This window comes from Pinus tabuliformis, chromosome 2_1 (assembly GCF_031772625.1).
Source record: "Pinus tabuliformis cultivar Carrire ecotype Pingquan chromosome 2_1, CPIR1, whole genome shotgun sequence".
Taxonomy (NCBI): Eukaryota; Viridiplantae; Streptophyta; class Pinopsida; order Pinales; family Pinaceae; genus Pinus; species Pinus tabuliformis.
This window is the reverse complement of record NC_142299.1, coordinates 969,325,845-969,338,055: the sequence shown is the minus strand read 5'-3', so window position 1 is coordinate 969,338,055 and position 12,211 is coordinate 969,325,845. Positions and strand designations below refer to the sequence as shown.

Genomic DNA, 12,211 nt, shown 5'->3' with positions numbered 1-12,211 from the left:
AATTATTTTGGTCTGAATCTCAACATAAGGCATTCACAGAGTTGAAACATCGCCTCTGCTCAGCACCAATGCTCGCATTACCAGACTTGAAACAACCATTTGAGATTGAGACTGATGCCTCTAACTATGCTATTGGGGCAGTCCTTACTCAACGCAGGCATCCAGTGGCATATCACAATGAGACACTTTCAGACACAGTCAGGAAGTATCCCACTTATGACAAAGAGATGTATTCCATTGTGTAGGCTTGCCGACAATGGAAGCATTACATTTTTGGGAAGGGAATGGTCATCCACACAGACCACCGACCCCTGTAGTTCATACAGACACAAGGGAAGTTGCAGAATGATTTCCATCAGAAGTGGTCCACATACCTGCAACAATTCCATTTGAATATCAAGTATAAAAAGGGCAACACCAATAATGTTGCAGATTGCCTCAGTTGACCACCAATCATGGCGTTAACCACCATTCTCAACTCTTGTGGGCATGAGACTTCTGATTGGCGACTTCCCTACAAAAGCGACCCAGAATTTGGCCACACATGCCAGACACTCTTGGAAGGTCAGCATGTTCCAGATTTTCGCCTCCTGGATGCCCTGTTATGCCACCTGGGTCACCTTTGTGTTCCTTCAAGCGAGCGTGCCAAGATGATTTGGGAAGCACACTATAGTTGGGCTACTGGGCCTTTTGGGGTTGAGAAAATGGTGGCATTACTACAGAAGTATTTCTATTGGCCGAATCTTTGACAGGATGTCGGGAAGTACATCAGATCCTGCACTACCTGCTCCTTTGCCAAACCTACCATCAAGAAGCAAGGCCTCTATACTCCGCTCCCTACCCCTAGTCAACCTTGGGAATCCATATGCATGGATTACATGTCGAGCCTTCCTTCTACTAAGTATGGAAACAACTGTGTTTTTTTGGTCGTCGAGAGGTTCTCGAAGATGGCCATTATGGCGGCCTGCAAGAAGAATGTCACAGCAGAAGCCACTAAAAAACTCTTCTTTGAACAAGTGTGGAAACACTTTGGGATCCCACAGTCTATCATCTCAGATCGGGACAGCAGGTTCCTCAATAAATTTGGTCCAGTCTCTGGTTGATGCTAGACACCAAACTCACTAAGTCCACAACCTTCCATCCCCAAACTGATGGCTAGGCGGAGGTTGTCAACAGGATGATCATACACATTTTGCATATGTACAACTCAAAGCATCCACGCACATGGGATGAGAGCCTCCCCTATGTTTAGCACAGTTATAACCGGGCTCTCCACAACTCGACTGGACACAACCTTTTCAGGTGGGCTTGGGATTCCAGCCACTATGTCCCATTGATGTGGCCATGCCATTTGTAGCTACTCAGGCAGATTCGGCTCATGTCCAGTCCGAAACAGATAAGGCAAACAACTTCATTGAGTACATCCAACATATCCGCCGGTAGGTCCACAACATTCTGGAGAAATCAAATGCCAAGTACAAGCAATGACATGATCAACATCGGGTGGCACACAAGTTTAAGGTGGGCGACAAAGTTTGGTTGCATTTGTAGAAGGAACGCCTTACCGGAGCCTATCAGAAACTTAGGCCACTCCGATATGGTCCTTACACCATTACCAAGGTTGCGGGAGACAATGCATTTGAGCTCAGCATTCCCCCATTCCTTGGCCTGCACCCAGTGTTCAATGTGGATCACCTTCGGCCATAATTTCCACCATTACTAGACTCATCCGACATTGCAGAACAACTCACACCAACATAGTTAAATCCAGATTGCATGGAGCAAGTTGAAACTGATCGGATCATGGACACATCGATCAAGAACACTCGCCAACAGAAGATCTAACTGTATCGAGTTGTCAAAGTAAGCCAACTCCTTCACTAGGGCAAGTGGCTCACTAGGGACCAAGTTCAACAGAAGTTTCTGTTAGACTCCGTCTTGTCAGTCAAAGTGAGATTGATTCTTCTTCAAAACCCTATTTTGAAGAAGAAATCATTAAATGTGTTTTTTAGAATATGTAATTTGTCAAAATGTTTCAAAATTCTTCAGCTCTTCAAATGGCAGCAGCTTCTGCAGCTCTTATCCCTGCAAAAGCACAAACAGAATCTACATCGGATTATCAGATTTTGAGTCATCATCAAGGCTAGAAAGCGTAAAGGAAAAACCGATGATTTATGGCACTTCAAATTTCAGGACTTCATAAAGGTGTTGGCTGTGATCGAGTTCAAAAATGGCTTCACTGCAACACTGCAGAATTTTCTGGGAATGATGATGTGCAAAAGTTGCACCTGGAGGCAGTTTCAGCCCTTGCAGAACGGAAACAGGGCCTCTCTGTATGTGGTTGTAAATGTTCTGTTTGTTTTTGGAGATGCATTCAGTGCTTTCTCTGGAGCTCCAGTTTCTTGGCTCACTTGGTATTAATTTGCGTCTGGAGGCATTGCTACAAAATGCAACTGATGAACAGGCAGAAGCACTTCAGGCAAACTATTGGCAGCTAGTCGGCGAAGGCCCAGCTCCCTTTTGGGAAGAGAAGGATGAACTTGCACCTGTTGGTATGGGTTCTAGGTACATGGCCGTAATCAACAAGAAGCTTGGAGCTCCTGTTTGGTTTCTCGTTGGCAAAGAATGGTGCAAAGCTTTGGTTGGATACATCAAGCATAAGTGTTGCAATAGTTAATACTTTCAATTCTGCATCCAATGATTACTATCAACGACTTGCCAAACAAAGTAAAAAGAAAAGCACCAAAGATTCCAATATGAAATCACAAGAAGGGAAGTCCTTAGACAGTGAGATGGAAGGACCTATCACAATACATAGAGCTTCCCCAGTAGCACTTGCAAAGTCCATAAAAATGAGGTAGAATTGGATGGGATGAGGCAAGCTCATTTGAGAGATGCTGCAGCTCTTGCTGAATTTTGGTCATGGCTGGAAACAAAAGTTGTTCATGAGAAAGTGCTTCTTACAGAAGTCGAAGTTGCAGAAAGGGTTGTTCGAGATTCGGGCTAAGCAAGCTGGCTTTATTGATACAAGCTTTGACACAATAAGTGGCTCAGGAGCAAATGCGGCAATTATTTACTATCAAGCTCAACCAGATACCTGCAGCATTGTAGATGACAAGAAATCTCTTCTTGATAGACAATGGTGGTCAATATGTCGATGGGACAACAGACATTACAAGGACTGTACACTTTGGAGAGCCTACTTCACAACATAGGGAATGCTTCACTAGAGTGTTGCAGGCATGAATCAGGGCCATATAGCTCTTCACCAAGCACGATTACCGCCATGGTACAGGCCATGGAGTAGGAGCTGCACTGAATGTGCATGAAGGTCCTCAAAGTATCAGTTATCGGTATGAAAATATGACTGGTTTGCAAGGAGGCATGATTGTGAGTAATGAACCTCGATACTATGAAGATTGATCCTTTGGCATTCGTATTGAGAATCTGCTAGTTGTACGAGAAGTCGAGACTCCAAACTGATTTGGAGGCATCACATATCTTAGATTTGAAAAGCTTACATTTGTTCCTATCCAGAGTAAGCTAGTTGATCTGTCTTTGGTGTCAGCTGCAGAAATCGAATGGTTAAAAAATTATCATTCAGGAGTTTGTGAAAAGGTTTCACCGCTTGTGGATGGAGATGCTCGTGAATGGCTTTGGAAGAACACAAGACCTGTTTCCAAACATTGTAAAACATAAAGAACTAAATATACAAGTGAGAGAAACACAAGCCCTGTCAGAATAAAAAAAAAATACAAGACAATATCCTGTGGAGCGGATTTTGTGACTAAGAGGCACAGTGATATGTCGCAATTGTACTATCGATAGAAAAAATGTACAAGGTGCAAAACTGATTACTTATTCAGTCATGCTAAAACGATCAATGGGAAATAGATAGACAGATGAGAGATTGGATTCTCAGGCATGAATGTGTCATTGGTTTTGTTGCTCAGATTTCTAAATATGCATCAATTATTTTCACACCTAACCATACACAACAGTTATCCGGTGGATGGATTTGTTGATCGCCAGGTGGATAAATGGAGAAGAAAGTCTTGAATGACAAATGTAACGTGGCAGTCAGAGATCGAAAAGCTATTTTGAAATGTAGATACTTGCCATAGCGGAGAACAAGATTCGATTGCCTATTTATGTCTTCACGCTGGAATAATGGAAGGCTTTTCTATCTTTAAGAGCAGATGGAGGATTCTTTTCTATCTTCATGGCTTTAGTTGAAACAGCGCCCCTGTTTTTGGGTCGATCTGTTTTCTCCTAGAATAGTTTATTTAATGTATTAAAAAATCATTTGTAAGGGGAGGTCAGAGAGAGTTCTGAGCGCTGGTAGAGGAGAGAGAACAGAGCTTTCATTGTACAGTCCTTGACAGGGATTTTAATGAAAATACCCAGCTCTGGCTTCTGAGATTCCCGTGGTATGAAATTTAACATTTGTGTCCTCTTTTGTTTCATATGTAGCCTGTTATGTGTTCATGTCATTTCATGATCGTTTCCAATTGAACAAATGAAGTGTTAAGGTAGAAATCATATTTTGTATGCTCTGCCTTTAAGTTTGTTCATATTTAATGTTTTCTTCTGTTTGACAAGGATTCATCCTCTATGCCCTTGTCAGCTCCTTAGTAGTCTTGCCATTCCATTTAATCTCAATTTGATGTTAAACTTTCTTGCCTACCTTGCCTCAGGAGACATTCTATGTTTTTGATTACATTTCTCTGTTCAAGCTGTTTCTTTGCCCCATGCAGCCCAGAAAAACCCCATCATTTTATTAAAAACCCCTTTTTATCAATTTACTAGCCTAAAATCAGTTTCTTTTAAAGTCATCTCAGCCCCTTTTAGAAAACTTTTTGCTGAGATAGACTGGAGAGAGCCCTCTCCTGTCCTCGTAGGGTTAGCTACGAGGCTAAGTGGTTTGATGTTGCCTTCCTCAACCTGAGGAAAATTCGAGCGCTAACATATTGGCGACCATACTGGGGAAAACATTCGACTTGTTGATTGTCTTGTCCCAGTACATGAAATCAAATTGCAGATCTGATGCTGATGGTGGACAACAGTCAGACACATATGCAGGCTGAATCATTCACCTGGCGACTCCAACTCGATCCAGACAGTCCAGTGCTTGCTGATCCATTCATGCAATGGTAGGATATGTGGCAAACCCTGCACTTTGTGAAGCTGTAAAAGAGGTTAGAAATCAGTTAGCAGATTCTGAAATTGATGAAGAATTTTTCAGTGCCTTGCTTCAATGTTTGAAATCTCCAAAGTTCCCTCTTGAAACTAAAACTAGATTTTGTGAGTTAGTTGTTGAAAGAATTGAGAAGGAGATTCAGTGTTTAGATGAGCAGATCCAGTCCTATGATTTCCAAGACCCTAAAAAGTTCTTGGAAATCCTTCCTCCTTCGCAACAAGAAATCATAGAATTGCCTACAGATGTTTATATTGATAGTGTGCAGCTGGAAGTATGTATTGCAGAGTTGGGGCAGCCAACAGAGTCCAGCTTCCGCGATCCAATGGCAACATACATGGACACGTTTTTTAGTTTGATTGTTAGATCAGGCTGTCTTTTACGTGACCAGGTTCATTACGTGCATGAAGGGCTGTCAGCAATTACATCTGTGTCCTCGTGGAATCATTCTCGAGCGGCATCATTCTCAGGTTTACTTGAATGGTTGATCTGGCATTTCAGTATTACCTGACTTATTGTTTTTGCAGCATAGTAGGGTAGATTTTGTAAATAAATAAGCAGCCAAAGGGTAGCATCTTATTCTAGTTTCATTGCAGCTTTAGTTTGAAGTTAGTTAAGCTAGTTTTTCAGTCATTTCAGTCTTGAGATCGAATCAGTTTGAGTTCAGTTTCAGTTTGAAAATTGAGTCAAGGGTTGTGTCGATTTGTTGGAATGATGACTCCATCGCCCATTGGACGGAGGCACTGTCTGCTCTCCCAAATTTCTACAGGTTCTTGGCACCTCCAAGAAGCGGCAACTGCCATCCCCATTGGAGCCGATGTTAGACTCCGTCTTGTCAGTCAAAGTGAGATTGATTCTTCTTCAAAACCCTGTTTTGAAGAAGAAATCATTAAATGTGTTTTTTAGAATATGTAATTTGTCAAAATGTTTCAAAATTCTTCAGCTCTTCAAATGGCAGCAGCTTCTGCAGCTCTTATCCCTGCAAAAGCACAAACAGAATCTACATCGGATTATCAGATTTTGAGTCATCATCAAGACTAGAAAGCGTAAAGGCAAAACCGATGATTTATGGCACTTCAAATTTCAGGACTTCATAAAGGCGTTGGCTGTGATCGAGTTCAAAAATGGCTTCACTGCAACACTGCAGAATTTTCTGGGAATGATGATGTGCAAAAGTTGCAGCTGGAGGCAGTTTTAGCCCTTGCAGAACGGAAACAGGGCCTCTCTGTATGTGGTTGCAAATGTTCTGTTTGTTTTTGGAGATGCATTCAGTGCTTTCTCTGGAGCTCCAGTTTCTTGGCTCACTTGGTATTAATTTGCGTCTGGAGGCATTGCTACAAAATGCAACTGATGAATAGGCATAAGCACTTCAGGCAAACTATTGGCAGCTAGTCGGCGAAGGCCCAGCTCCCTTTTGGGAAGAGAAGGACGAACTTGCACCTGTTGGTATGGGTTCTAGGTACATGGCCGTAATCAACAAGAAGCTTGGAGCTCCTGTTTGGTTTCTCGTTGGCAAAGAATGGTGCAAAGCTTTGGTTGGATACATCAAGCATAAGTGTTGCAATAGTTAATACTTTCAATTCTGCATCCAATGATTACTATCAACGACTTGCCAAACAAAGTAAAAGGAAAAGCACCAAAGATTCCAATATGAAATTACAAGAAGGGAAGTCCTTAGACATTGAGATGGAAGGACCTGTCACAATACATAGAGCTTCCCCAGTAGCACTTGCAAAGTCCATAAAAATGAGGCAGAATTGGATGGGATGAGGCAAGCTCATTTGAGAGATGCTGCAGCTCTTCCTGAATTTTGGTCATGGCTGGAAACAAAAGTTGTTCATGAGAAAGTGCTTCTTACAGAAGTCAAAGTTGCAGAAAGGGTTGTTCGAGATTCGGGCTAAGCAAGCTGGTTTTATTGATACAAGCTTTGACACAATAAGTGGCTCAGGAGCAAATGGGGCAATTATTCACTATCAAGCTCAACCAGATACGTGCAACATTGTAGATGACAAGAAATCTCTTCTTGCTAGACAGTGGTGGTCAATATGTCGATGGGACAACAGACATTACAAGGACTGTACACTTTGGAGAGCCTACTTCACAACATAGGGAATGCTTCACTAGAGTGTTGTAGGCATGAATCAGGGCCATATAGCTCTTCACCAAGCACGATTACCGCCATGGTACAGGCCATGGAGTAGGAGCTGCACTGAATGTGCATGAAGGTCCTCAAAGTATCAGTTATCGGTATGAAAATATGACTAGTTTGCAAGGAGGCATGATTGTGAGTAATGAGCCTCGATACTATGAAGATTGATCCTTTGGCATTCGTATTGAGAATCTGTTAGTTGTACGAGAAGTCGAGACTCCAAACCGATTTGGAGGCATCACATATCTTGGATTTGAAAAGCTTACATTTGTTCCTATCCAGAGTAAGCTAGTTGATCTGTCTTTGGTGTCAGCTGCAGAAATCGAATGGTTAAAAAATTATCATTCAGATGTTTGGGAAAAGGTTTCACCGCTTGTGGATGGAGATGCTCGTGAATGGCTTTGGAAGAACACAAGACCTGTTTCCAAACATTGTAAAACATAAAGAACTAAATATACAAGTGAGAGAAACACAAGCCCTGTCAGAATAAAAAAAAAATACAAGACAATATCCTGTGGAGCGGATTTTGTGACTAAGAGGCACAGTGATATGTCGCAATTGTACTATCGATAGAAAAAATGTACAAGGTGCAAAACTGATTACTTATTCAGTCATGCTAAAACGATCAATGGGAAATAGATAGACAGATGAGAGATTGGATTCTCAGGCATGAATGTGTCATTGGTTTTGTTGCTCAGATTTCTAAATATGCATCAATTATTTTCACACCTAACCATACACAACAGTTATCTGGTGGATGGATTTGTTGATCTCTAGGTGGATAAATGGAGAAGAAAGTCTTGAATGACAAATGTAACGTGGCAGTCAGAGATCGAAAAGCTATTTTGAAACGTAGATACTTGCCATAGCGGAGAACAAGATTCGATTGCCTATTTCTGTCTTCACGCTGGAATAATGGAAGGCTTTTCTATCTTTAAGAGCAGATAGAGGATTCTTTTCTATCGTCATGGCTTTAGTTGAAACAGTGCCCCTGTTTTTGGGTCGATCTGTTTTCTCCTAGAATAGTTTATTTAATGTATTAAAAAATTGTTTGTAAGGGGAGGTCAGAGAGAGTTCTGAGCGCTGGTAGAGGAGAGAGAACAGAGCTTTCATTGTATAGTCCTTGACAGGGATTTTAATGAAAATACCCAGCTCTGGCTTCTGAGATTCCTGTGGTATGAGATTTAACATTTGTGTCCTCTTTTGTTTCATATGTAGCCTGTTATGTGTTCATGTCATTTCATGATCGTTTCCAATTGAACAAATGAAGTGTTAAGGTAGAATTCATATTTTGTATGCTCTGCCTTTAAGTTTGTTCATATTTAATGTTTTCTTCTGTTTGACAAGGATTCATCCTCTATGCCCTTGTCAGCTCCTCAGCAGTCTTGCCATTCCATTTAATCTCAATTTGATGTTAAACTTTCTTGCCTACCTTGCCTCAGGAGACAATCTGTGTTTTTGATTACATTTCTCTGTTCAAGCTGTTTCTTTGCCCCATGCAGCCCAGAAAAACCCCATCATTTTATTAAAAACCCCTTTTTATCAATTTACTAGCCTAAAATCAGTTTCTTTTAAAGTCATCTCAGCCCCTTTTAGAAAACTTTTTGCTGAGATAGACTGGAGAGAGCCCTCTCCTGTCCTCGTAGGGCTAGCTACGAGGCTAAGTGGTTTGATGTTGCCTTGGATTTTGCCTTCCTCAGCCTGAGGCAAATTCGAGCGCTAACAGTTTCCTCATCTCGTGGAGGAACCCAATGCAATGGGGACCATTGCTTCCTAAGGGGGGAGGAATGATCTAGGTGGATATTGGTGGCCACCCACCAATGCCACTTGGACCCCCACCATTGTTTCTTTCATTTTTTCAGTTTCCTTAATTGTAGCACAATTTACTGTTTTTAGTAGTTTTTCGGGTCTTGAACTTCCAGAGCCATTTTGAGGCCCTAAACGACGATTTTTGTGAAAACTAGGAGCAACATGGGTCCATTGTTTAATGTTTCTCACCCCAAAGTTGTAGTCCTTGGATAGAGCTTTCTAACGAGGTATTGTGCGTGTCCAACGGAGATTGTATGCCAAAGTTACGCCCCCGGGAAGTTGATGTACCAATTTTACCCAAAATGGGGCCCATAGTTTGGCACTTCATCTCCTAGGGTTAGGTTTTTGGATGTTTAGGATTTTCCATTGTCTCTCAACAATAAATAGGGCTTCGAGCCTCATTGTAAGACAGTTCAAAGGCATGTAGCCACCACTTCTCTTCTAAGAGATAAGCTACCATTGCCCTAGCTAGTTTATTTCCATTTCTGTTTGTAAGCATATTTCAGTATTTTACAATAATGAGATGAAGTATTATTTCTGTTGCATATCTATATGTATGATTATATTTGTTATTTGTTGTGTTCCTGTTTAAACCTGAATCAGTGGTATCAGAGGCGGTCTTCTCTTTCTCTGTATTTCTTTGCATGTCCCCAATGAGGTCGGGATATAAGGAGTTAGGGCTTGAACTTGTCGAACCTTTGCAAGACTAGCCTTGCAAATCCCAGCGGCCTCCCATGGTGGATGAAAAGAAAGATGAGGGGGCAGGAGATCCTATCAAAATCTTGCTCGAATAGGCCCTTGAGCGACAAAGGAACGCGATGATGGACAACTTTGCCCAGATCCTTCAGCGGCTACCTAGGGGCGACACATCTACTTCCAATAGCTACTCTAGAAGCGCCACACCCTTTAAGGTACAAATTAACTTTGACATTCCCATATTTGAGGGTCAGATAGATGCAGACGCCATAGATAAATGGTTAAATCTGTTAGAAGGGCACATCTACTTCCAATAGCTACTCTAGAAGCGCCACACCCTTTAAGGTACAAGTTAACTTTGACATTGCCATATTTGAGGGTCAGATAGATGTAGACGATATAGACAAATGGTTAAATCTGTTAGAAGGGTATTTTTTTGTTCATGATTTTTCTAGTCAGCAAAAGATTACTTTCGCTCTTCTCAAAGCTGTCCCCCACGTCAAGGATTGGTGGGAAACCTACTGCGAGCAGAAGGCCTCACAGTTTTCAGCCGCACCCACTTGGAATTCATTTGGGGCTGCCATCAAGGAGCAGTACTACCCCGTCGGAAGTTATGAGGATCAATACATAAAGTGGACCATGCTGCGGCAGGGAAGGGACCAAGACATGCCAGAGTTTACCAATATTTTCCATACCCTTCACACAAAGCTGGGTATCAAGGATTTGGGGCAGCATTTGGTACTCAAATACTGCGGCTGCCTGCACAGGTACATCCAAGACAAAATATAATTCTTGAACATCTCCTCGCTCGGCACGGCCTACCGATAGGCTGTCAAGATCGAGAAAAGTTTAGACAGAAGAAGCAGACTTTGGATCTACGAATCTAAAGCAAGGGAAAGGTGCCCCAAACCACAGAAAAAGGGACAAAGCCAAGGCGAGGTGGGCCAAGACAACCCGCCAAAGCCGAGAGCAAAGAACAGTGACGCGAAGCCAAAAAAGGACATGGGAAAGTGGTGTGAGTTCCATAAGAGCTCCACTCACAATACAAGTGAGAGTTAGGCCAAGCAGTCACTAGTGGCCAAGCTAAAGGCTTCAGAATCAGATGCATGTTCCGACTCTGAGTCAGAACCCGACAAGGAGAATGACAAAGGGTAGCAGATTATCGATGCGGAGCCCAACACCACCGTTGCCACCATGAAGATCCAAAAGGAGGAACTTGAAGATCCAGAGGACGAGGAGCGCCTCTTCCACTCCTAGATGTGGGTAAAGGGCTCCCCACTACAGTTCATTGTCGACAACGGGAGCCAAAAGAACCTCATTTCAACAGAGGTCGTGAAGTAGCTAGGCTTACTGACCACAACACATCCACAACCATACACCATCGGGTGGCTTCACCAAGGACGGGATCTTCGCGTTAGCCAACAGTGTCGCCTTCCATACAACATCAAGCCCTTCACGGATGAGGTATTGTGTGACGTTGCTCCCCTTGATGTCTGTGATGTATTATTAGGCCAACCATATTTGTGGAAGTGACATGCTGTGTATGAATCAAGGCCTCGTGCTGTTATTATTACTTTGGGAAATAATTTGTGTAGGATATCAGAGGTAGCACCTGCCTAAAGCCATCTCTTTGGTTACTGCAAAACAATGTAGTAAGCTCATTTCCAAAACCAGGAAATTTGTTTTCCTAATGATACGCCCTCAAGGAAAGAAGAAGACGATGGCCACGACCTCCAAATAGGGCCCCTCCGCATGACAACTACATATGGAAAAGGTCGTGGAGGAGTACGAGGACATCTTCACCTCACCCGCAGGGGTTCCTCTACACTGTCAGGTTAAGCACTCCATCGATCTAACCCCAGGTGTGCCGCTACCCAATGGACCAATCTATCAGTGCTCTATTTTGGAGAATGATGAAATCAAGAGGTAGATTCAGGAGCTATTGTAGAAAGTTCAAATCCGATTGAGTTCATCACCCTGTGGGAGCCAGATCGTGTTGGTACATAAGAAGGATGGGACTTGGAGACTCTATATTGACTATTAGGTACTGAACAAGATCACTGTCCAGAATATGTACCCGATCCCATAGATTGATGACCTTTTGGACCAATTGAAGGGTGCAAAATATTTCAGCAAGATCGATTTGAAGTCCAGGTACCAATCGAACCCTCCGATGTGTGGAACACTACCTTCAAAGCCAACGAGGGCCTTTTCAAATGGTTGGTTATGCCTTTCGGGTTGACGAATGCTCCTGCAACGTTCATGAGGCTAATGGATGACGTCTTGTTACCATTCACCAACTCATTTGTAGTGGTATACTTGGATGACATCCCGATCTTTAGCCAAGGTTGGGAAGATCA

At 42.6% G+C, this 12,211-nt stretch overlaps 2 pseudogenes; both read left to right on the top strand.

Moving 5' to 3' along the window:
* Nucleotides 1–2,174: 2,174 nt before the first annotated feature.
* LOC149203857 (aminopeptidase P2 pseudogene) lies at nt 2,175–3,699 on the top strand (annotated as a pseudogene).
* A 1,823-nt stretch (nt 3,700–5,522) lies between these two features.
* On the top strand, nt 5,523–7,790 carry LOC149203856 (aminopeptidase P2-like; annotated as a pseudogene).
* Nucleotides 7,791–12,211: the final 4,421 nt, after the last annotated feature.